At 49.2% G+C, this 22,058-nt stretch overlaps 1 protein-coding gene across 4 annotated transcripts in view; it reads right to left on the bottom strand.

The window, feature by feature from the left end:
- Window positions 1-17,769, bottom strand: part of SIL1 (SIL1 nucleotide exchange factor) — a 99,469-nt gene extending 81,700 nt beyond the window's left edge. Inside the window, exons 1-2 of one of the 4 annotated variants that reach the window (XM_064458885.1) lie at window positions 17,749-17,767; window positions 13,293-13,455 (exon numbers count right to left, since the gene is read on the bottom strand). The gene's annotated coding sequence lies outside the window, so the exon portion shown is untranslated. Of the gene's footprint in view, window positions 1-13,292; window positions 13,456-17,583; window positions 17,670-17,748 lie in introns of those variants that run through there. The other 3 variants (XM_064458881.1, XM_064458883.1, XM_064458882.1) reach the window with 3 other exon arrangements.
- Window positions 17,770-22,058: the final 4,289 nt, after the last annotated feature.

Raw genomic sequence — 22,058 nt, 5'->3', positions numbered from 1 at the left:
ACAGTTTAACATTAAACACCATTTAGTCTATCAATTAAATTTACTTAATGGATTCCTTCAGAAACCAGCATTCACAGAAAATGCTGCTCTCCAGAGGGCAAGCACAGCTTTATACTTTGGTGGTTTGAAGTCTGAGCAAGGCTGCCATCATGCTCTCCACCCACTCATTAGCAGCGATGGCAGGAGAGGCCACTCTCTGCCATGGCTCAGCAAGATCCCTGATTCCAGGGGCTGCAGTCAGCGTGTCTCCAGCAGTCCTCAGACCCTCCACAATGGAGAGCCCTGGGTACAGGGCGGGGGAATCTTCTGCTCTGCTCAGGATGGAGCATACAAAAGCAGAACATGCCTCAAAGATCAGAGGACCAACTTTATCATTTATTATTTATTAAAAAATGCATCTAACAATTCCTGGCAGCTGCTCTCACAGGGCTCTGTGACCACCTGCACATGCACCCGACATTCTCACTGTGCAGAGCTTTGAGGCTAGCAAGCATGTTCAAGTCCATACAAGGGTGCAGGGACTGACTTCCACCAATTTAGGACTTGCCTGGAGGCAAGAGGTGTGCAGGGACCTTCAGAACAAGCATCTTCCTGAAAGCTGCCACGCTGCTTGACCTCAACCACATGAAACGGCTTTCCTCTTCATCACCGCCCTGTCGTCCCAAACCCCAGCTGAATATGCCTCTCCTCCTGCCCGTACCTACTCCCTTCTCCTACTGCTTGTTGCAATTTCCCATGCACAGCACATAAAATTGAGTAATAATTTTCCCCCGCATGTATTTATTATTTCCATCAGCCCCTATTTGCAAGGTAACACCTTGGCTCAGACTAACATGGGAGTCTGCCAGTGTTCAGCATATGTTTTTTTACCCCCTCTGCTGTCCCAGGCTTGGAGGATCTAACAGGAAAGAAAATGCACACCGCACTACCCATGGGGCATGGGGCACCCTGATGTCCCGCTGCAGTTGGGCCCACAAAGAGCCAATGATTTAATTGGCATACTCCCAGCCTCTCTGAAAACTGCTTTTTATGTTTTCCAAGTTCCTGCTGTTTACTTGTGGCTCTCACATAGAATAACAACCTCCTTCCCCTGTCAGGTCCCAGCTTCCCTATAAAGAGACTCAATTAAGAGGTTAAAAAACCACACAAAATTCAGTCTCAGTATTATAGAAATGTGACACTGACGTATCAGGTACACAACCCCCACAGCAGCACCCACACTACGCCACCTGCCCCAGTACAAGCATCTATCCCCACGTCTGTATCTCAGCCTGTCCTCACCAAGCCCCTCGCTGCCAGCTGCAGCTCAGCCTGGAGGTTTCCCATTGGGACTGCCATCTCTCCCAAGCTGAGGGCACCTGCTGCTGCAGCCCTGCAGAGCACCCAGCACAGAGGTGCCCCGACAGTGGGCAAGCAAAGGGCCTCTCCAGCAGCTCTACTGATCCGCCAGAAATGGTGAGCTGCAAAGTTTATGAAAAATTAATTTCCTCACCTCTCTACAGCGCACTGGGCAGCAGTGACAGCTCCTACTCAGTGTGATGACCCATGGGCACAGGTCACAGCAGGGAGCAGCACAGCACATGGGCAGCAACCGTGTGGCTGGCCCACCGTGTGCTCTGGCTACGCGGCCAGGATTAACATGGCACCACAACCCATGGGACGGGATGCCTGGCAGGACGCCCAGCTCAGAACCTCCCTTGCAAGCGAGCTGGGCTTCCCCAAGCTTCCAATTTCGTGGCAAGTTCCCAGTTGAACCCTTCTGATACACCAGAAGGCTGTGCTGCCATCCAATGAGACCTGGGCTGAGGGGAACCTCACAAAATTCAACAAAAGCAAGTGCAAGGTCCTGCACCTGGGGAGGAACAACCCCACACACCAGTGCAGGCTGCGGGCTGAACTACTAGAAAGTGGCTCTGTTGAGAAGGACCTGGGAGTATTGGTGGACAAGTTGGCCATGAGCCAGCAACGTGCCCTTGTGGCCAAGAAGGCCAACAGTATCCTGGGATGCATTAAAAGGAGTGTGGCCAGCAGGTCGGGAGAGGTTACCCTCCCCCTCTACTCTGCCCTGGTGAGACCACATTTGGAGTGCTGTGTCCAGTTCTGGGCCCCCCAGGTTAAGAAGGATGTAGAACTGCTTGAGCAAGTCCAGCGGAGAGCTACCAAGATGATCAGGGGACTGGAGCATCTCCCTTATGAGGAAAGGCTGAGAGACTTGGGTTTGTTTATCCTGGAAAAGAGAAGACTGAGGGGGGATTTCATAAATACCTATAAATATCTAAAGGGTGGGTGTCAGGACGATGGGACTAGGCTCTTTTCAGTGGTGCCCAACGACAGGCCGAGGGGCAATGGGCACAAGTTGGAACACAGGAAGTTCCACCTTAATATGAGAAAAATCATCTTTCATGTGAGGGTGACAGAGCAGTGGCACAGGCTGCCCAGAGGGGTTGTGGATTCTCGTTCCCTGGAGATATTCCAAACCTGCCTGGATGCATTCCTGTGCCCCTGCTCTAGGTATACCTGCTCAAGGACTGCTTCTGGCTTTGCCCCAACTCTCCGTAGGAACCCAGGCAAGGCATTCCCCATACCAGGGCTCAGCTGCTCCACTCCTAACACAGACGCCACAGTTATAACCAAGGGGATTGCAGGGCTCCTTCCACTAAGGTCTGCAGCAGTATCTTCAGATGCTTAGATGAAAGGCATTATTCAAATTTGCTTTTCTTTTTTTCACTGCACCAGTACTTTTAAAGTGGTCTCACAGGACACCTTTCATAAGCAATTAAAAAATACCCAGGACAGTAATGAGTAAGAAGAGAGAATGGAGAGACTACCAGTACAATCATCTAGAAGCAACTGTGACCATTATTTCCATTCTTCTACCCAGGTGTTTCCCACCAAGGTTAAAAAGTGAGTCTTGCTCCCAAGTGCAATAGCCTCCCCAGTCTGAAACCAAAGCAGAACAGCCAGCCAGCAGCACTCATTCAGCATTTTTTTTTCCCCAAGGAAATTTAAAATAGCAAAGAGCTCCAAGGTCTGCAAATGCAGAAGTAAATGTACAGACACAGGAAGCTAAAAGAGAACAAAATTCCTTCCCTCTCCTGTTGTTCATCATCTGCCACTTCTACTTTGGGAAATGTTTTTTTTGCCTTTCTGCTTGCGAGGTGGTTACAGACTGGCATGTGCTCATGCTGCACCTAGGATCAAGATGCTCCTGTCTTCGTTGGTCCTTGGGCGCTGTTTTAGGCTTCATAGAAGTCAGGGAAGAAGCAAGTAAACTGCCTGAACACAGAGCACCATCAAATGCATGGAGTCCACAGCTGAAAAATACGTATTTTTTTCTCTCATCTCTTGTCAGATAGGGAGAGCTATTTTAGATGTTACTTGTAGCAATGTATGGAAAAAAATAGTTGAAAATGTGACAGCGCAGCGTCCTTCTAATTAAACAATCCTTCAGCCACTGCAGAATCATTCTGGCCAAGCACAGGTGGCAGACATTGCACATCCACTTCCTTGGGTGTAGGGGAATAGACAGGGATCGGCAACCGGAAGATCACGGGATGTGACGGAAAGACAGACTCCTCCCCATAGGAGTGGCAGGAACAGGAAGCGCAAGAGCTACATAAGCGTGTGACGCAGCTAAATAAACGGACATTTTGTATCCATCATATTGATGTCTGTGCATCACTGTCCCCAGGGTGGGTAGAGCCCTGTGTCCCGGAGATATGCGGCCCAAGATAAGTTCTCCCATAGAAGCGTACAGCAACACTTGGGAGTAGATGCAAGCCTGAGTCCTCCAGCAGAGGAGGAGGTTTCACAGACCCCTCTGGAGGCCCAGCTGCCATTATTAGATGGCCCCAACCATCCGCACAGGCTGTGACCTTCCTGCTGTCACCCTGCCTTTTGCCTCATCAGCTTCCGCTAACCAGAGCTTTGATCCCTCAAGTAACTCCTTGTCCAGAGACCTCCTTTCCTTTTGCTGCCTAGACATGAAGGACACCGAGCTGGAGTTCCTGAGCATCTTGGCTTCTGATGGGCAGGACTTTGATGCTGCACGGATCGCCTGTCTCTGCGATTTGTCTGATCTCTTCAAACAGCAGCAGAGCCATGGCTTGTGATCTGTGCAAAACGGCATTTTCCTTGGGGAAGAAAAGTCATGCTGGCACTCATCTCCTCCTTGTCAAGGCAGAGCAGGCTGTATTGGTGCTTCATTCAAAGAGCTCCCCAACCTTAAATACTTACGACACAGTGACAAATCAGGGAACCTGCCTCTGTACTTCCCGCAAATCCCAGCAGAGGTTATGAAACAGCATTTCTGCAAATGCCTTAGCCACCACAGGAGCCTGTACATGCTGTCAGTCACATCAGTCACCATGCTCAAGAGCTGCGAGGTCCACATGGCTCCTCTCCACAGGGAAGGCTCAAGCAACTGCTTAGTTACGGAAGTTTGAACTGAAAGTCTGAGCCTTACAGGTCTGCATAATGAAGGGTCATCGAGAGAGACTCAGAGAAGTAGTAAACCTTCCAAGCAGTAAGACTGCTCCCAGCCCGCAGGTCCCTCCTGAGCTCCATGACTGTGCTCACTGCTCTTCAGAGCCATGGGGTTCAATCAGGAGCAGCACCTTAGCTCCATCCCGCGGCCCCTCAGCCACAGCAAAGGCAGGCTTCAGCAGCCCAAAGCCTAGACTGGGGAAGGAAGAAAACAGAGGTGCAACTAGAACCGAGCAGTTTTCCTCTGTGATTTTCTCTTCCAAGGGATGCATGTGTTTGTAACCTCAGCATCCTTCAGTCCAAAAGAAATGACCCACTGTTTCTCATCTGGAGCTTAGACCTCCAGTGCAGGAGACCCAGCCACTGAAAAGGAACATCCTCTGGTTAGAGAAGACCCCATAAAGAGCCATTTCAAGGACTGGCATATGTCAGTAGCTGAGCAGCACCAGTCCATGAAGGGTCCTTTCTTCAGCAGTCCTGGCCATCACTGCACCTGCTGCCTCTGCAAACACTGCACAATGCACCCAGGCCACGGGAAGCAGCAGCCAAAGGATACAGTGATTTTCACTCTCCATTTCTTGGCCTTTGCTGAAAAGCTACTTGCAAAGCCAAGGAGGACTCTCAAAATCTCCCTGCCTGTTGTAAGAGCTAAAAGCAGGCTGTTAGCCACTCATACTTGTTAAGCTCTGATGACAGACACATCTGCAGCACCTTCCTCTCTGCTCAGAGCGCGGAACATCCTGAGCAGCTTCCTCTACATCCTGGTGGTGCCACAGCCTTATCTTGCCACATCAGGTAGGGAGATGGCAAGTCCATCACAGGACTGCCAGGTCACATTTGTTCAGAGGGAGCTTCTCCCATGAAGACAAGACTTCAGCTGTTCCCTCCTGCAAGCAGATTTTATCACACAATGGACAAACTATTCTGCAAAGCTTCTCCATCAGCTGCCATGCGAATCGAGGCTGTTTCAATGACAGCCTCCACCGCAACATCCAGTGACCACAGATGTCACACATCAAGACAAGTTTTGGCACTGACCCTGATCCAGGGAGTGAGAAATCTCATCGCACCCAGAACCAGCAGGGACAGTTACTCACATGTAGAAGGGTTTGCAGCACCAGGGTCAGACCACATATTTTTTCTGAGGCAAGGACCCTGTCATTTATGCATTAAATGGCATATTTATTCTGCTGTTCAGGAAGAAATAACAATTACAGTGGCCTCCAGTCTCCAGCTCTTTCAGTCTGTACTTAAGGCAAGAGCAAAAAAGGACCAAAGCAAACAGTGCTTCCACAAAAAAAAAATAAAAATCTATGAACTGGCTTTTAGTTGCTGGACAAAAGAGGGCCAGCTGATGACCTGCTTCCCTTATTGTCCTGCCTAATTTCTATTTCGTAATAGCAGCCAGGCACTGCAGGCAAAGCACTTCAGGAGGCAAAGCACTGCTCGGGTGGTTGAGCAGACCTGACCTTCAGCCTCCTGCCTCATCACAGTGCTCCAGGTGTGCCACGACTGCCCAGAAACGTGCTGCCTGCAGTGCTTTCTTATTTAATCAGAGAGAAAGGAGCACTGAGCCAGGCTGGGCGTGTGGCAGGCTCTACATGTCTGAGTGCTTTCGAACAGCACTGGAGGAGCCAGCACACGCTGGTGGGTCCATCCACACGCACGACTATGAGATGCTCTCTCACAAACACATTTCTAGCACACATAACTCTCCTTCTAATCAAGCAGCCAGTGCTGTTTTGGTGGAGATTTACAGAGGTTTTTTCTCTTGGAAGCAATAATAGATGGACAGCAGGAAAGAAAGGAAAATTAATGAACATAGTAATTATTCCCAAAGTTGCAAATAGGAGTGATTCCTCACCCTGAGACAACTCTGGAAAACAAGATTAAAATGCTTAGGGGACATATTCTTGAAACTGCAGGTAATAGAACAGATAAAATGTATTTACAGTATCTCACAAGGGACATGTACTTTTTATTCTGCTGAGGAATGTGATATTCCACTCCTCATTACAGAGTTAAAAGGGTGTCCTAAAAAAAAAAATCAACTTAACAAAGCGTCTTTAATGGCAACCAGGTCTAGTTCCAGAAACACAGGCTCTCCTCTTCTGCCCCGCACACCGAAGCACAACAAAAAACAAAACGAGCATCTGCAGGAACACCCAGCACATAAGCAACATTAATAATCTATGCAAATAGCACAATTTAACAACCGGCAAAAAGAAGGCTGGATGGGAGGTGCGCTAAAACAACAGTCCCTTCGCTGACACTTTCTAAGAGGAGGAGGAGGGCAGGCTTGCCTTCTCCAACTTCCTCGGTGCCCGCAAAGCCACGGCTGCCAGCTAACAGACTGCGCCTGAAACACCCGCCAGCAGAAACAATTTGTCATGTGTCAGATCAAATAAACTCTTATGAGACCACTGTACTCCCTGAAGCAGACGGCTGCCAAACTCCAAAGGAGAAATCCAAGAAACCTAGCTAGCCAGTGTCAGACCCAAGTGCTTACAAAGACCAGCATGCTTTTCATTTTTAAAACACATCAGTACAACACAATCTGTTCCTGTGCAGCACTCCCATGTGAGGCAGCCATCAACAATATCCATTATTAAAAAGAATTCAGCATTTAAATTATCAGTCTGGGCTGAAGCTCCTCATAGTCTAGAAACTTCACATTCCTCATCCAGTGGCACAGCACTTCACTCATCCTAGGGAGGCATTAAGAAGGCTAATGTTTGTCAAAAAGCCTTGGTGCAGTAATATGCTGCAATGGATTATCATCCATTTGAGCAAGTGCTCCTCCCCTCCCAGCCAGCCTTGCGCTCTCTCCCTAGAAGTGAATTCTCCAAAAATTGAATTACAGATTACATTTTTTTTCTTTTAAATAGTCCTAGAACTTTTTTTGGTTCATTCCCAAGCACTACTGCAGCTTCTCATGCCCTGGGCTTGTGTCATTCCAGACCTTGTGTTGAGGCCCCTCATGTCTCCCCCGTTTGCTGAATAGTCCTGCAAGAACCATCAAAGCACAGGCCTTGGACTCTCCAGCACTGGCTTTGCTCTGCCGCACATCATCCTCTCTTGGTTATCCTGCTGAGCAGGAGAACAAGCCCCTAAACCTGTTCTGGGCACATCTGCAAGACTTAATCATGCCAGCTAGTACCACAGACAACCCAAATCACTCACCTGCTCCTGCAAAGACAAGACTCAAGCACTTACTGGTCTGCAGAGAGGGCAAGTCCCTCAGCCCAGGGCTCAGCCACCAGCTCCAGATGTTCTAGATGCTGTTGTGCTTCACCTGGGGTCAGCCACCCGTGTCCCACTACGGCCAGGAAAGCCGCTCCTTCTGCAGCGTATGATTAATGGCCCCAGAAAAGTTTGTCTGCCTAAGGTTCCTGGATGGGAAGCTTGACCAACCCACAAAGGCGGCTGGCTTACCGCAAAGTGAGAGCGAATGGCAGAAGGCCAGGAAATCCAAAGGAAGGATGTGAGAAGTAGGAGATAGTGTGTCAAGTCACCAAAAAGCACCTGCCTGCCCCAAAACCCAGAAAAAGAGCCTCAAGTGACACTACATATCAACAAAGTGAGAAAAGGGAAGACTTGGCAGCCTAAAGCAAGGAACAAGGGAAGAACAAGGTGGCAGGCACAGGACATTCCCCTTGGTATTGGTAGTACCAGCACAAATCTCAGCTGCATGGGTCTTTTTCCAGAATTTACTTAAAGAGCATCTGATGCCTCATGACAGGTTATATTTAGACACCATTTTATCTGTACCAGGACTCCTCTCCAGCCACAGGGACTGGCATCAAGCACAGGACACTGTCTTGCCAGCTTTATTTGGACAGGATCATCGTTTCCTATGAACACCTCATCGAGTGCAGAAAAGACCATCAGCCAAGTACATGCACCAGGAGAGCTGCAAAGTACTTGTGGCGCCACCTTCCAGCAAGGAGCAAAACACAGGCTGTTACTGTAACATAGGAAGCGTTAAACTGAGATCTCATGGAGGAGGAGGTTAGCAGACACAAGTCTCTCATTTACAGTGATGCTTTTCAGGCATTTACAGCTGCAGAGATGCCAGTCAAGATCCAGGTTCCCACAGCTTCTCCCAGGCTTTACACACTCCAATTTCCCCCAACAGCTCTTTGGATGGCGACCCACACCAGGTCAGCCAGCAGAAAGCAGAGCCAGCACCAGGCACAACCAGCCCTCACCCCCAGCCACTGCACTGCCCCAGCCTGGGATCCATTTGCAGGCAGGTTAAGCAGGCAAAGCTTTAGGCATCACTCCAGGACACAGCTTGAATTCACATCTCTGAAGGGAGGACAGGGGGCTCTCCTCTGGAAGTTTACCTTTTTTCCAGCTCCCTGACTTGGAGATATTTCAGAGAGAAATCAAAGGGCTGTAGTGCTGTGGGAGTCCAGGGCACCCACACTGATTTCCTCAGCAAATTCTGGTTATGTTTCTAAACAATGGAAAATTTCCCAAACACTAAGAGAGAACAAAACCTACGCTAGCCACTAGAAACAAGACAGAACTCAACGATGCTCCAGCCAGCACTCTCACTCTGCTCCTCAAGTGATGCTCTGCATAAACCCAAACAAAGGAGCCCATTTACATCATCACCAACAGATTTCTTTACCCCTAGAAAACTTGTACAAGTGCCACACTTATGAGTGCCATTACGATTTCCAACAGCCTCCCGCTGACGTTGAACAGACTTTCCAAGCTTCTCTGCATATATTTTGTACTTGATTACTCCATGCTTGCTGGAAGAAAAGGAACAAAATGCACTCAAGAGCCTCTTGGTTATTGCCAATTTGGGTACAACAATGTCAAATGCAACAACATCATTTTTACCTCCTGGCAACCTCCCTGCACCAGCACACACCATGGCACACACCACGTCCAGCCACCAGAAACAGGCGTTTCCCACTGAAGGAACAAGAACCTCATACACAGCCCTTCAGTTCTATAACCCTCACAAGGACCCATCTCTACAAGCCATAATGCATTAAGCAACACAATAGTCAAAAGTGAGTCCAGAGCTTGCAACAGAGCCCAGCTCACCCAAGGCTCCTGCTGGAAATTTTCCATAGTGTAACAGTTTATTCTGGGGGCAGGAAGAGATCAAGAAAATTAAGTCAGAGAAAGAAGAAAAAAATCCCCCTAAAGTGAGTAACTGCACTAAAGCAGCAGCCGTGAGCAGGCCAAGTACATTTTAAGGGCTATACATTTTCACTTCCACAGTCTTGGAAAATAAAATGGAGCGACTTTGTTCTCGATGCATATTGTCCACCATTAGTTATTGTCGGTCTGTTGATGCTTACTTGAAAAACAAAATTTAATTAAACCCCACAGTACTACATAGCCTGCCTTTGAAATATGCCCGCATTAGTGGATCATTACAGTAAATGAAATACAGCTTCATATAGTATTTTTCAAATAACGTCCTAAAACATTTACAAATTAAACAATACTCTTGCAGAAAGAAATTAAGAGACCCAGTGTTTAGCAAGGGCAAAGAGATGTTTACAGATGAAGACTGAAACGAGACGTGGAGGCAGTGAGGCAGAGAGGTGTCGGAGGGCTCTTCTAGACCTGTTGTGATGGTTCTCTGTGTACCAGAAACTAGATGAAGAAAGAGTGCACCAGTGCCAGGCAAACAGAAAGGGCAGCATCCCCAAACCCCCAAGGAGCTTTCAGCACAAGCTCATTCAGGGTCTGGGGTGCACTGGCACAGTTTGCCAAGCCAGGGAGGTGCCTGCACTCCTCTGCGTGCAGGAGAGCTCAATGCCATTATACGCCCTTTGAGTCCTTTGGAAACCCAGCCAGAGTCATACTGGTCATAGGGAAGTGAACCATTGCAACTGACTGAGAGCAGTGAAAGTCCAGACTCTCAACAGGCTTAGAAAAGGAATGCAGAAAGGTGCTCTTGAGGCAGGATGAGAAATGCACTGCTAATATTTACCGGGAGCAGAAAACAAAGGGAACTTTGGTTTCTCTGGGTAAGTAAAAGCACAAGCATGTTACTGAGTCAGCATTGGTCACAGCAGCAATGCCTGATGCTGAGCAAAGCAAAGCAGCATGTTAAAAAGCAAGTGAATATTACATGAGCCTTACAGCTCGGGCTTGAAAGGATCCAAGATTTGTACTTTTCTTAATAGCATGTGCGGTGACGCCAAGTGTTCTTTGACAAATTATTTACTCAGACATCATTTTCCCTCAAACAAGGGTAGCCCATTACCACATCCTTCTTCAGGTGAGCCTGGAAAAGGCTGCGCCCTGCAGCTCCTACGGCCCCATCTCCACAGTGATGCACCAATGGAGGTACTGACTCTAGCAAGAAGGCAAACCTCCCCAAAGAAAAGGCTGAAGATGGCAGAGGTCTCACCAGCATAAGCCCTGGAGAAAGGTGGGCTGCGCACGCTGAGTGTGAGTGGCGCTGCCAGGCAGGGCTTTTGCAAGAAGTGTAGCATACCAGCCTATGAACAAGCTGGAAATGAAGAAGAAAACCTTGCAAGGGTACCTCTGGATCCATTTTACAGGAAGACAGTAAAAGATTCACAGCTGCTGCCCATGCCAGGGATCAGCAACCGACAGCCAAATTCCCACAGGTCCTGCTGAGTTCTCATCAGCATGTGAATCTATTAGAGGAAAAATGTTCAGCCTGGCATATAATCATTGAAATCTGTCAACTTCCAGCCTATGCAGAGCTTTCTCTGTGGACCGGATCCTTCTCTGTGGACCGGATCCTTCTCTGTGGACCACAGACTCCTCACCAACTTCACATGGCAAAATTAACAAACAGCTGAAGCAAGGGGTGATCCATTATGCATTGCCTTATCAGTCCTACAATAATAATGAGCACTGGGACCCCAAGAAACTACACAGCACATAGTAAGGTTGGGCATAAACCACTGGAATATAGAAAATGCAACCTAGAACCCTTCCTAAAGGAAAAATAGGGTGGTAGAGAGGCATCGGGAGTGACATAAAAGAGTTGGCACACAGAGCAACCCTCTTGCACTGGGGATGGCTGACAAGCCTCTGACAAGGCTGTGTGGATCCAAACTGTGGAAGACAAAGCACAACACTTGTGCCCTAGCAAGGCAGCTAGCTCCTACCTGCTGACACACCCTCCTCACCTCTCACACCAAAGCCTCCATCAACAACTCACAGCCACTCTCTTGCACGCCCCCACACCCACTCTCCCATCAGTGGACAGCATGAAAGCTGCCCGGCAGCACTCAGGCAGATCTGGGCTGGCTTTGTGCTTTCCAGGCTGTGGCAAAGCCTCCCTGACACTTAAAAACAGCAAAACTGGCTTGCATAAAAGATGAAGATTGCTGAGCCCCCTGAAGCCTTCCTGAGGTGAGAGCAATCTGTGCACTGTAATCATCAGACAGCGGGAGCATGCTAAAACCGGGGCAGCTAGACTGCGGGACGAGCTTAAAAATGACCAGGCTTCACATCTATAGGTATTTTAAGAAACATGCTAATCTACAGCTCACCAGCACTTTTTTCTACCTCTGAACATTCTGAGAATGAGTTCTGAACATTTAAAACAGAATGGACTGTTACTCCCTGGAGGAAATAAAGAGAATGGGATGTCTGATAGGGAAGAAGGGGCACAGCTCAAACACCTCTGAAAGTGCCCTACTTCTGCAGTTCAAGGTTAAACATCCCATTTGCACTAATTTCTGAGCCTGCTTCTTTCAAAAGCCGCGCCAGGTAATTAGAATCATTATAACTATTATTAGACCATAATATTATTATAGCATTTTTGCTACACTTGACATCTGTTGGCTGATAGATTTAACTAGTACATAAGAAATAATTGCACATAGATTTCTTGCAAATGAGCACCATCACGGAAGACATTAGAGTGTTCTGCATTGAAAAAGTTAATTTTATGGAAGCATGCCTGAAATAAAAATTCTAAAATTAACAGTCAAACCTTTAAAATCTCCCATTAAAGAAACTATTTGGGCTTAAAGTAGGCAGCCATTAAAAATAATCCTAACTTTTCTTTAGATGCTTAAAGGCATATACCTAGCTCGGTACCTCCTTCAGATCAACATGTGCATCTTCTTCGCACCTATTCAAGTGACCCAGAGGTTTCTAAATCATCCTTCCATCTTCCTTTTCCTCTCTTTGCAGCAGGCTTTTGAATTATTTGGGCAAAGAGCCTGACTGCGCAGAGAATCAGTATAATCAGGACTCTTACAACCTGCTCACTGAAAATCCTATAGTATTATCAGCAAACACACATCTAGAATAAAATACAGCTTCTTGTATCCCACAAAGCCCAAAGGGCTTTGTAAACTGGACTCAGGATGCAATTTATCCACCACCGAGATTCAGCTGTAATCCAGAGTGGAACAAAACCTTTCTACCAGTATTTAACTACAGCACACAGCCCCCAGAGGGAGAGAAGTAAGGAAGAATCAATAGAAACCACAGGAACACTTTAGGGAGGCTGAATTTTCTCCCCTGGAACTGAAATTTGGTCAGGGCACCCACCATCAACCAATAAAGGAGAACATACATCTCCATCCCAATGATGATGTCCTTGAAGCACAGCCTGAGCAAACAGCTGTGGCCAGGTACCTCAAGTTACCAGGCTTGAGGTGGAAGAGATGAAAACCACAGAACCCTGTGTTGACCTTGAATCCAGTGGCATCCAAATTTCACCCCACAGTTACACCAATGTGCACAGAAAGATGGTATAGTGGTTGGAAGCACACTTCAGAAAAGGACTAATGTCTTAAAAAGCAAAAAGCTGATCCCAGCAGCTCATTACTTACAGAACTCAGGGGCAGTTAGAGCTGGTCCTGTTTGGACAGTGATGTTTTCTCCAGTATTTGAGTTAAAGTAATTCCTCTTCCTTAAGCTTAGTTTGCGCTGAGAAGGTGACTGGCAGAGCCCTGGCAGAACAAGGTATCCTGCAACCGCTCCCACAGCGACACACTATTCAGGGATAGAAATGAGTGCAATTAATTTTCCTAGAGCAAGTAATTTTTTTTCCAGAGCAACCACACAAAGAACTTTGAATTGCTTGAGGAGAAAAATATGTTTTTACTACCTTAGTCACATACAGACAAGCCTAACTCTCACTGAGAACAGACCTAAGGAGAAAGAAAGGGGAGTAGGATACTACAGACACAAATTCTTCCCATGCATAACCCTCGGCTACCAAAGCAGAAGAACCTGGGGAGCTCTCAATGGAAAGCACGGCTGAGTGACCAGAGGATTGCCTCGGAGCGATGCTAGTCCTAGTAAGCACTAGCAAGAAGCCCCAGTTAATGAGGTTCATGAAAGCTATTGAAAATCACCTGAGCCTCCAGAAACAGGGCACAACTCCTGCTGTACAGAGATCTGGCATCATACCTCCATCCAGCACAACAGTGTTAAAGCAGGCTTTTCACTCTATCCATCCAACACTCTCAGGCAAACAAGAGGAACTCAGACTAGGCGAGCTCACCTTTATAAGGCACAGTGCTCACTACTAAGGAAAATAAAAAAATCAAAGCAACTCCCTCCTACACACACACACACACTTGAAGGGTAGATGTCAGTGATTCCCTATCACAAAGGGAGAAAACCTCACATATGGGCCCTTGGAGCTCAGTCCAGGTCTGCTTCTATTCATCCTTTTCATTAATGGCCTGAATAATGAAAAAGTACTTTTATTAAACCTGAAAGGATGTTCAGCAGTTAAGAACTGGAAGCACTCTGGAGGTCATGATCAAAATTGATAAACTGAAGAAAAGTTCCAAAAACACCCACACATCAATAGAAAGAAAAGCAAGGAAAACAATGCAAAGAACTGAACTTGGAAACAGCAAAACCAAAGATCAAGCACATAAATACAGCACACACAAAAGCTCTCTGGACAGAGGTAACGTTGAAGAAAATCAGGAACTGGACTAAAAATAGTGTTGTGACACCACAGCTCCAGCTGTGAAGAGCTAAACATTATTCTGCAATTTAAAAACATAAAATTCCTAATTCTGGGTTGGGAGGCCATGCTCAGTGCTGGGTACCACCCCTAAGAAAGTCATAGACAAATGAGAGGGTCCAGGCAACAAGCAGAGCAGTCAGCAGTGTAAAACACACACCCCTGTAGCAGCTGTTGAAGGGTTTCTCCATCCCTGCTCCCCTCCAGGGTCATTATCAGCTCTCAGCATTTAACAGCAGCTGTTTACAAGGACAACTATCCGTTGGGCTTCCTTTTCTATGAAGGCAAGGGACACAGCAGCCCACTTAACTTGCTGCAGGTGAGTTAGGTGAGGTATGAGGCTCTCTGAGACTCTGGGATTTGATGAAATCCCAGATGGATCTTGACCCCAGTCCAGATCCGCACTAACATCCACCACACTCTACCCTGGAGCTGAGTGTATCTCACCTGGCCTCAGGACAGAGGCATGGACAAGGAGACTTTTCCATCCCTGCATTTCATTTTAGCATCCTCCATCTGGCCACTCCTACACCACTACAGCAGTGACATCTTAGAGCTAAATTAACAGCCTTCTCTTCCCCAAAACAAAATAGAGCTCCTCATCCTGTTGAAAGGGCACCCACACAGCAATGCAGAACAAGCACAGCCACAACCACTTCAATTCATGTCTTCATTACCTTTCATAAAAGAGGCTCTTCAGCTTAATTTGCCACCAAGCTACTTTGGTGATGAAGACTGCCTTCCCACATGCTGCAGGGTGAGGGATGCTGACCTGGGCTGCCTGTGGGGAAAGGCAAGGCTTCCCTCCTCTGCTCTTAACTACAAAGAGCCCCACTGACCTGTGCAACAGGTTGCTTGTCCTGTAAGGGTTACCACCCATCCGAGCAGGCAAGCCCTCCCTTCCCCAGACAGAATAATGTGAGATAAAGATTGCTGAAAGCAACTGAAAACATTGAAACAAGGTGTTTCAAAGCAGGCAAGAGCAGCTGTGCCTGCACAGCTGATGCAATACACACACAGCTGCACCAGACCCCGACCAAAGGCTCCATGAGAAATCCAGCAAGCAGGCAAGATCTACAATCTTATGCAAAAGCAGGGCTTAACTTCCAGGAACATTTAAGATTTCCCAGTCACTCAAGAGGATTTTTTATTTTCTTTGAGTCAGAACTTTAGAAGCAAACTGCCTTGTGAACCAATGCCAGAAGAGATTTGACAAAGCCTTGATTAACACGCACCAACTCCTTTCACAGGTCTGTTTCCCAGAACATCCCCAGTGTTGTGTCATTTTTCACTTCAGGTGCTAAGAATATCTGCATGTTAATAAAAAATAATAACTAGATGTATATTAGAGATGATTCGTCTACTTCATGAGTGCAGGGTAAATGTTATTTCCCAGAGGGGAAAACTGAGCAGGGTTACAAAAGCCAGAGAGAGTTAGCTGCAGAGGGGATTAGCACATAGAAAGGCTGGCTAGCATCCCTAAATTTATCCCAATAACCCACTGCCTTGCAGATTCTCAGGGTATAGTTGACATACTTTCAACCACACCTGCCCAGCTTGACGACATCTGTATTTTAGTCTTCCATTTCCTTGCAGGTAAGAGCAGAGAGAGGGTTTGGGGTTGCTGGAAAGTTTTTCAGGCGTTTTATTCTTCGAGCTAAAGAAATTCTCAAATGTAAAAAAGAGTAGGTGGCGGTGGTAGCACCAGCACCAATCTTGTGCTGCTTTAGGGCATGGGGACAGTGTTGTGGTCAAGGGCTGTTCTGATATTCCATTAGGAACTGCCAGTTTCCAGCTTAATTCTTTAAAAGGACCATATTTGTACCCCTTCAAATCTAGTAAATATGTAGCCACACAGATGTCAGAACCCAGGAACTTGCAGACACTACTCTCACCTCTGTCAGCTGCACTTCTACATTAAAGTTTCTGGGACAATATTTTGCATGCTTCCACCACAGAAATGCCTTGGAGGCTGCTGAAAAATACCAACATGGTCCAGGCCAGTCATTTTAAGGCAGGGTTGGGGGAAAGAAAAGACGGGGGGACAAAAAAAGAGCTCCATCCCTTAATAACGCTACTTCCAGAGCACAAATTAGTTCAAAAGGATCACACAAAGCAGAAACACTGTGGTAGCACCTTCAATAAATGACAGGGTGTATCATCGGCTCCTAACGCCCTAGACACTTATCTGCACTTAAAAGGCTTCCTACCATGGCTGTACGCCGGTGCAGCCTCCTCGCGCAGACAGCTCTACCAACAGAAATGCCTGTGCAGATTATACTACTTTGGCAAGCAAATTAAACAGTATCAGTGAAGTCATACTTTCTGCCTCTAAGCCGTATTTGTACTAGGTTAGTTCTATCAGCAAAACACTGTAAAATAAATAACTTGCCCCTAAGAAACTGTGTCTACAGAACTTATTAGTGTAAACCTAGGCCATCTTGAGAGGCGGGTAGTGTTGATTATTTGTCAAAGATTACTTCTAATGCAAGTGTTAGTCAACCACTTAAGTTAAACATTTTAAGGCAATATTCCAAACAGTGTTTATATACAAAATCTCATTTGCTCAGTTTTCACTCCCTGGCTTTGTGCAACATGTAATTTCGCTAGGTCTGCGGCAAGAGAGCCATATGCACGCTTGTACCAAAATAATTAAACAGTTTTAAAATTCAGGCCTCGTGCTACCAAGCGCACACCCGAAAGGAAAATCCATTTTAATGGCCCAGAGGTACACCGAAGGCACCAGGACACCTTTAGTCCCCAGCTGCCCAGGTGCAAAGCGGACCTGAGGGCGTCCAGCCCGGCCTCGCGCCCAAGGCCGAGCCCAAACCGCTCCCGTGTTGCTGAATTTGGATGTCGGACCCCTCAGCGCGAGGGACCCCTGCCTGCCCTGGCAGCCTCCCGGCGCTCGGCGGGCAGGTGCCGGCCGCGGGGCCCCGCCTCTCCGTCACCTCCAAAACAGGACGCCCAGGCACCTGCCTTTACTTCCCGGCCCTGCGCGGGGCCGGCCGCCACCCCCGGGGTGAGGGCAGCCGCTGCCGCCCCCCGCCAGCCGCAGCCCTCCAGGCCCTGCTGCCCCCGGAGCCCGGGCCCCTCGGTGGGGCAGCAGGGCGGCGGGCAGCCCGACAAGGCCTCACCACCGCCGCCTCCGCTCCAACGAGGGGCACCGCCGGGACGCTCTCCGGCGCGAGGGCGGCGACGGCTCAGCCCCGCAGGGCCCCGGTGCAACTCGGCCCGCCCCAGCCCCCCACCCCGGCACTGAGCGCCGCCACGGGGCCGCCCGACCGCCGCCCCCCACTCACCGCTCCGCACTGCGCACGCGCCGCCCGGGCCCCGCCCCGCCCCGCCCCGCCCCGCGCCCCGTGTGGCGGCGCCGGTGTCGCGGGCCTCGCCGGGCTGCCCCGGGGGTGGGCAGGCGGCCTGTCCCGGGCAAGGTATCGCCAGGCCCTGAGGAAGCGGGGTCATCCTGAGGGAGGGGCACTTTCGCTATCGGTTAAAGAGGAAAAAGGGTAAAATAAATGGCTTTTCTAAATTACACCTGCGTTCCTTCGGGGTGGCCGTACGCCGCAGCCGTCTGTGCGCGGACCCCGAGCACTATCGTACCGCGGGATCGCCCTCCCCTCCGTCCCCCTCAGACAGCCGCGGGGTGCCGGCAGCGGGCGGCTCGGACCGGGGGAGCTGGGGCACCGACGGGAGGGGCACCGGCCCAGCCGCGGGCCCCCAGACACCGGCGATGCGGCCGGGGAAGGGTGCCCGGTCCCGTGGGCCTTCCCCGCCCAGCCTCGACCCGCCCGTGCCGGGGCGTCCCCAGCTCCCCTGTGCCCCGCAGCCGACGGGCGGTGGGGAGGAAGGAGGTGACATTCGCAAGGTCCATTGGATGTGGTTGGCCTGAGCCATCGCACTTCCCCGGCCACTGGCAGCTTCAGCAACCCCTTTGTTTTTCACACCTTTTGAGGGAGGCAGTGCAGTTTCAGGTAGATACAAGGGTGATATTTCACAGCCTTGGCACCTAAGTTCCCCTGGACCACGGTGAAGAAGAGGTGAGAAAGTCAGACTGGAAGGTACGGTGACTGCCAAGCTGCTGCAGGCGTGAGCCTCGGGTCCCTTCTGCCTCATTAGCTCGCAGCATAGTCCTGATTAAAATCGGGTGCCAAAGCATTTCCCACCCTCTCCTGGCAGATGACTGAGTGATGGCATTGCAGAAATGAGAGAAAAGCCACAGCCACAAGCTGTGCGACCCTTCTCCCCAGCAAGGGCTGGGGTCTAGCTGAGGACCAGCTGGTGCACAAGGATGCTTGTGAGCTCCACTGCACGCCAGGCAGCGGCCAAAACCACCCTGCCAGCCCCAAAATTAAACCTGCAATGCTTAATTATCCAGTGAAGGATGCCCAGAGAGAGCAAGCAACAATTGATGGGACAGCACAGTGTAAGGGGACCAGCGGGAAACTGCATGCCTGCTCTGTCCCCTGGGCTGGTGTGCCCACGGCTCCACTCACCCATGCAGTAAGCTTTGCTGACAGCACCCACAAAGATCCTGGAGGCAGGAGATTGATTGTAAGCAAATCCTAGTTTTCATTTCCAGCAAAGGAAATGTTCTCGGTCTTTCCAGGTTGGATATAAGCACCTCAAAATCAGAATCCAGAAGCAAAACCCACAAAGCCCATCAGGAGTGCTTCACAGATTTATTGGGGTTTAATGGCATGATTCTTCAGGCAGCTACATGATTTCTGGCAAGACATAACTCCTGGCCTTTGGATGGGTGAAAGCACTGCCATACTCCAGCCCCTTTCTTCTCCTCCTCTTGGGGCTCTGGGCCCTCTCAGCTCCTGGAGCATCATTGCCACCAGCTCAGGATGAGGCTCATCCATCCACCTTTGCCCAGACCCCACCGTGGTTTCTCTGGTGGTGCAGGTGAGCTGGATCCAGCTAGTCCCCTTGTTTCTGCCAGGTGGAACAGCACTAATGGGATGATCAGACTTCTCTCTGCAGCTGCGGTGAGGCCTCTTTCAGGCACAGCAGGAGCAGCAATAAACCCCCTCCATGCACCAAGCCCAAGGCCAGCAGCCGGGCAGGACTGGTCTCTCCTCAGCTTGCAGCCCAAGACCCAAACATTGCTGGGGCACAGGGAAGAGGAGCTTCGCAACACAGCAGGGTACCAGCATGCTGGCCTCGAGGCCCCACGACAGCCCCAGGCGGTTTGGGAAGTCTCACTGAGATGCTTCGTCACAGAGAGGAGCGCTGCTGCATCCTCAGGCGATACCAGCCTAATCCTGCTGTCTGAAACAGCTCACACATCAAAGAGATTAGAAAACATGCTCTGCATGTATTATCTTTTGCATTTCAAGTTCTTCTGTTTGATCTGATGGGGTGGAGGTTTTTTTCTAAAGGTATTGGAGAAGATGGGTGTGAGAGAGTAATTTAGGGCTGGGAGTAATTTTTCATCAATGTACTTAAAAGACAATCACAGCACTAGGAGGGAGGCCTAATTGTGGAGTTGTGTAATTAGTTTTTATGTCACTGCAATTGTTCTGTTGGCTACATATAAAGAACATGGCAAAATGCAGCACTTAATTTCAAATCAAGACTTGATTCTCTTTTAGTAGGTAATTGATGTTGATCACATCACTTAGCAGTGACTATAAAATGTGCTATTTAGATTGTAAAAGGATGGAGAAAAGGACTAAGCAGATAGGTAATTGATGGATCACAGGCAGCATTGGTGAGAAGCAGCATTAATCCATCAGACTTCAGCTGTCTTTGTTTCCAGCCGCTTCTGGGCATCGTTAGCAGCCCAGAGCACAGAGCCGCTGATCCCGGCAGCATCATGTGCCACAGTAAATGGCCGATCTGCCCTGGACAGCAGCATCAACAGATGAATTTGCACTTAATGCCATTGATTCCCTGTGTTTAAATACCTTCTTTTAAGGACATGCTTTGCTCAAAGCAGCTCAGCTTTGAGCACAGGGTGGGATTCAGGGCTGATGTCCCTGAGCAGAGCATCCTGCCCAGGCATGTGCCAGGTCCTGCCCACTCCCCTCTCCCAGGCAGAGACCACCAGGCACCGCTGCCCATCTCCTGCGGGCTGCCTGCAAGCCCAGAACCACCAGCATCCCTAAATACTTGCCATGGGGACCTCAGTCTTTCCTTATCAATAGCACTTAGCTGTTTGAAAGAGGAAATCAGAAAAGCTGAGGATGCTGAAATGGGTTATTCCCTGTGAAATGGCACTGACAGCTTCTCGGTCAACAGCTTCACTAGTTTAACAGTGAACTAGGCTAAGGGGCCAGAAGTGTCGGGCCACTCCTATGCCTAAGCAGCAGCAAAGCAGCAAGGAGAGCTTAGTTCCTCCCGTGCAGGATGGTGCAAAACTTGCCCTTGTTCAGCACAAGCCCAGATCTATAGCGTGACACTGCACTGTCACAATAAAGTTGATAAAACTTTTCCTTGCCTTTGTGACTGGCCCTAATTACTTGATTTCAAGGAATATGTGCTGCTTCCTGGGCAGGGGCTGGAGGTGAGACAGTGCAGTCACTGCAGGGATGGCTCTGAGGCAACTCTTGGGCCATCAGAAATTCAGATTTTCTCCAGGGAAAGGCATGTACCCAGGACCACCACCTGCTCGGCTGGAGCCACCTCCCCTCCTTGGGATCCTCCTCGGGACTGTTCAGCTTCTCCAGCAGCTAAGCCATGGCAACGTGTTCTTGGCACTCCTGCATGCAGTAGCTGTCACCAGGAGGGTTTGATTGCCCTTTTCCCCGTGGGAGGATGCAAGGAGAGAAGAAGCCACTCTTGCAACCAGGGGAGCCTTTTCCAGGGCATCCCAGGTGAGCATGAGTTTGCTCCCATCCCAGGGCCAAGGCAGGCTGGAGAGGAGGACAACAAGGGATGAAAAGTGCCCAGATAATAATCAAACTCCACAGGCTGCAGGTCAACTCATTAGGTCGAGTTTCCAGACAGCAGGTCCAGGCTTTGCACTCCATGCTTACAGCAAAATAGATAGGGTTGGACTATTGTCTGAAATACCTTTCCCCTCTGGCCTTTCCTCCCTTCCTTCCACTCAGCCTTTTGTGTCATGCTGTAGCTGCAAAAAATTGGATGAAATTCAGGCTCCAGCGGGTGTAATTGTTTAACGACCTGCAGCTCTGGCACCGTGTTGCATCGCCTCCCAGCCTGCACCGGCTGGCCTCACCACTGGCAGAGAGCTGGCAGCAGCCACTTTCCACGCTGAGATGATGAAACATGTCTCTACAGCCTAAGAAGCAAGTCACAACCCAGTCTGAGTTCAAAGCAGACAATTTTTGCAGTGCAGATACATCCAGAGAGGGCAGAGGTGAACCCCAGGCTTGAGATGGGGTGGCATCACAGGTGCAGGGTTACCCTGCTTGCTTTTAAAAATGCTTTTTTCCACCCATTTTGCGTGCTAGGACCCAGGGACTTTTGCAGGACCAGTTCTGCCATGTCAGCATCAGCCTCCCCAAATTGCTGTAAGGATCAGACAAGTCCTGCTTGCAGCCTCTCATCACCACCCACCCAAAGGCTATTTCATTCACCACCCAAAATGAAAAAACAAAACAAAACTTGTCTGAGGTTTTTTGCCATCAATCCCTCAGAG

This window comes from Phalacrocorax carbo, chromosome 8, assembly GCF_963921805.1.
Source record: "Phalacrocorax carbo chromosome 8, bPhaCar2.1, whole genome shotgun sequence".
In the NCBI taxonomy this organism is placed as follows: Eukaryota; Metazoa; Chordata; class Aves; order Suliformes; family Phalacrocoracidae; genus Phalacrocorax; species Phalacrocorax carbo.
Note: the sequence above shows the minus strand (reverse complement) of the source record. Positions and strands in the feature narration are given on the sequence as shown.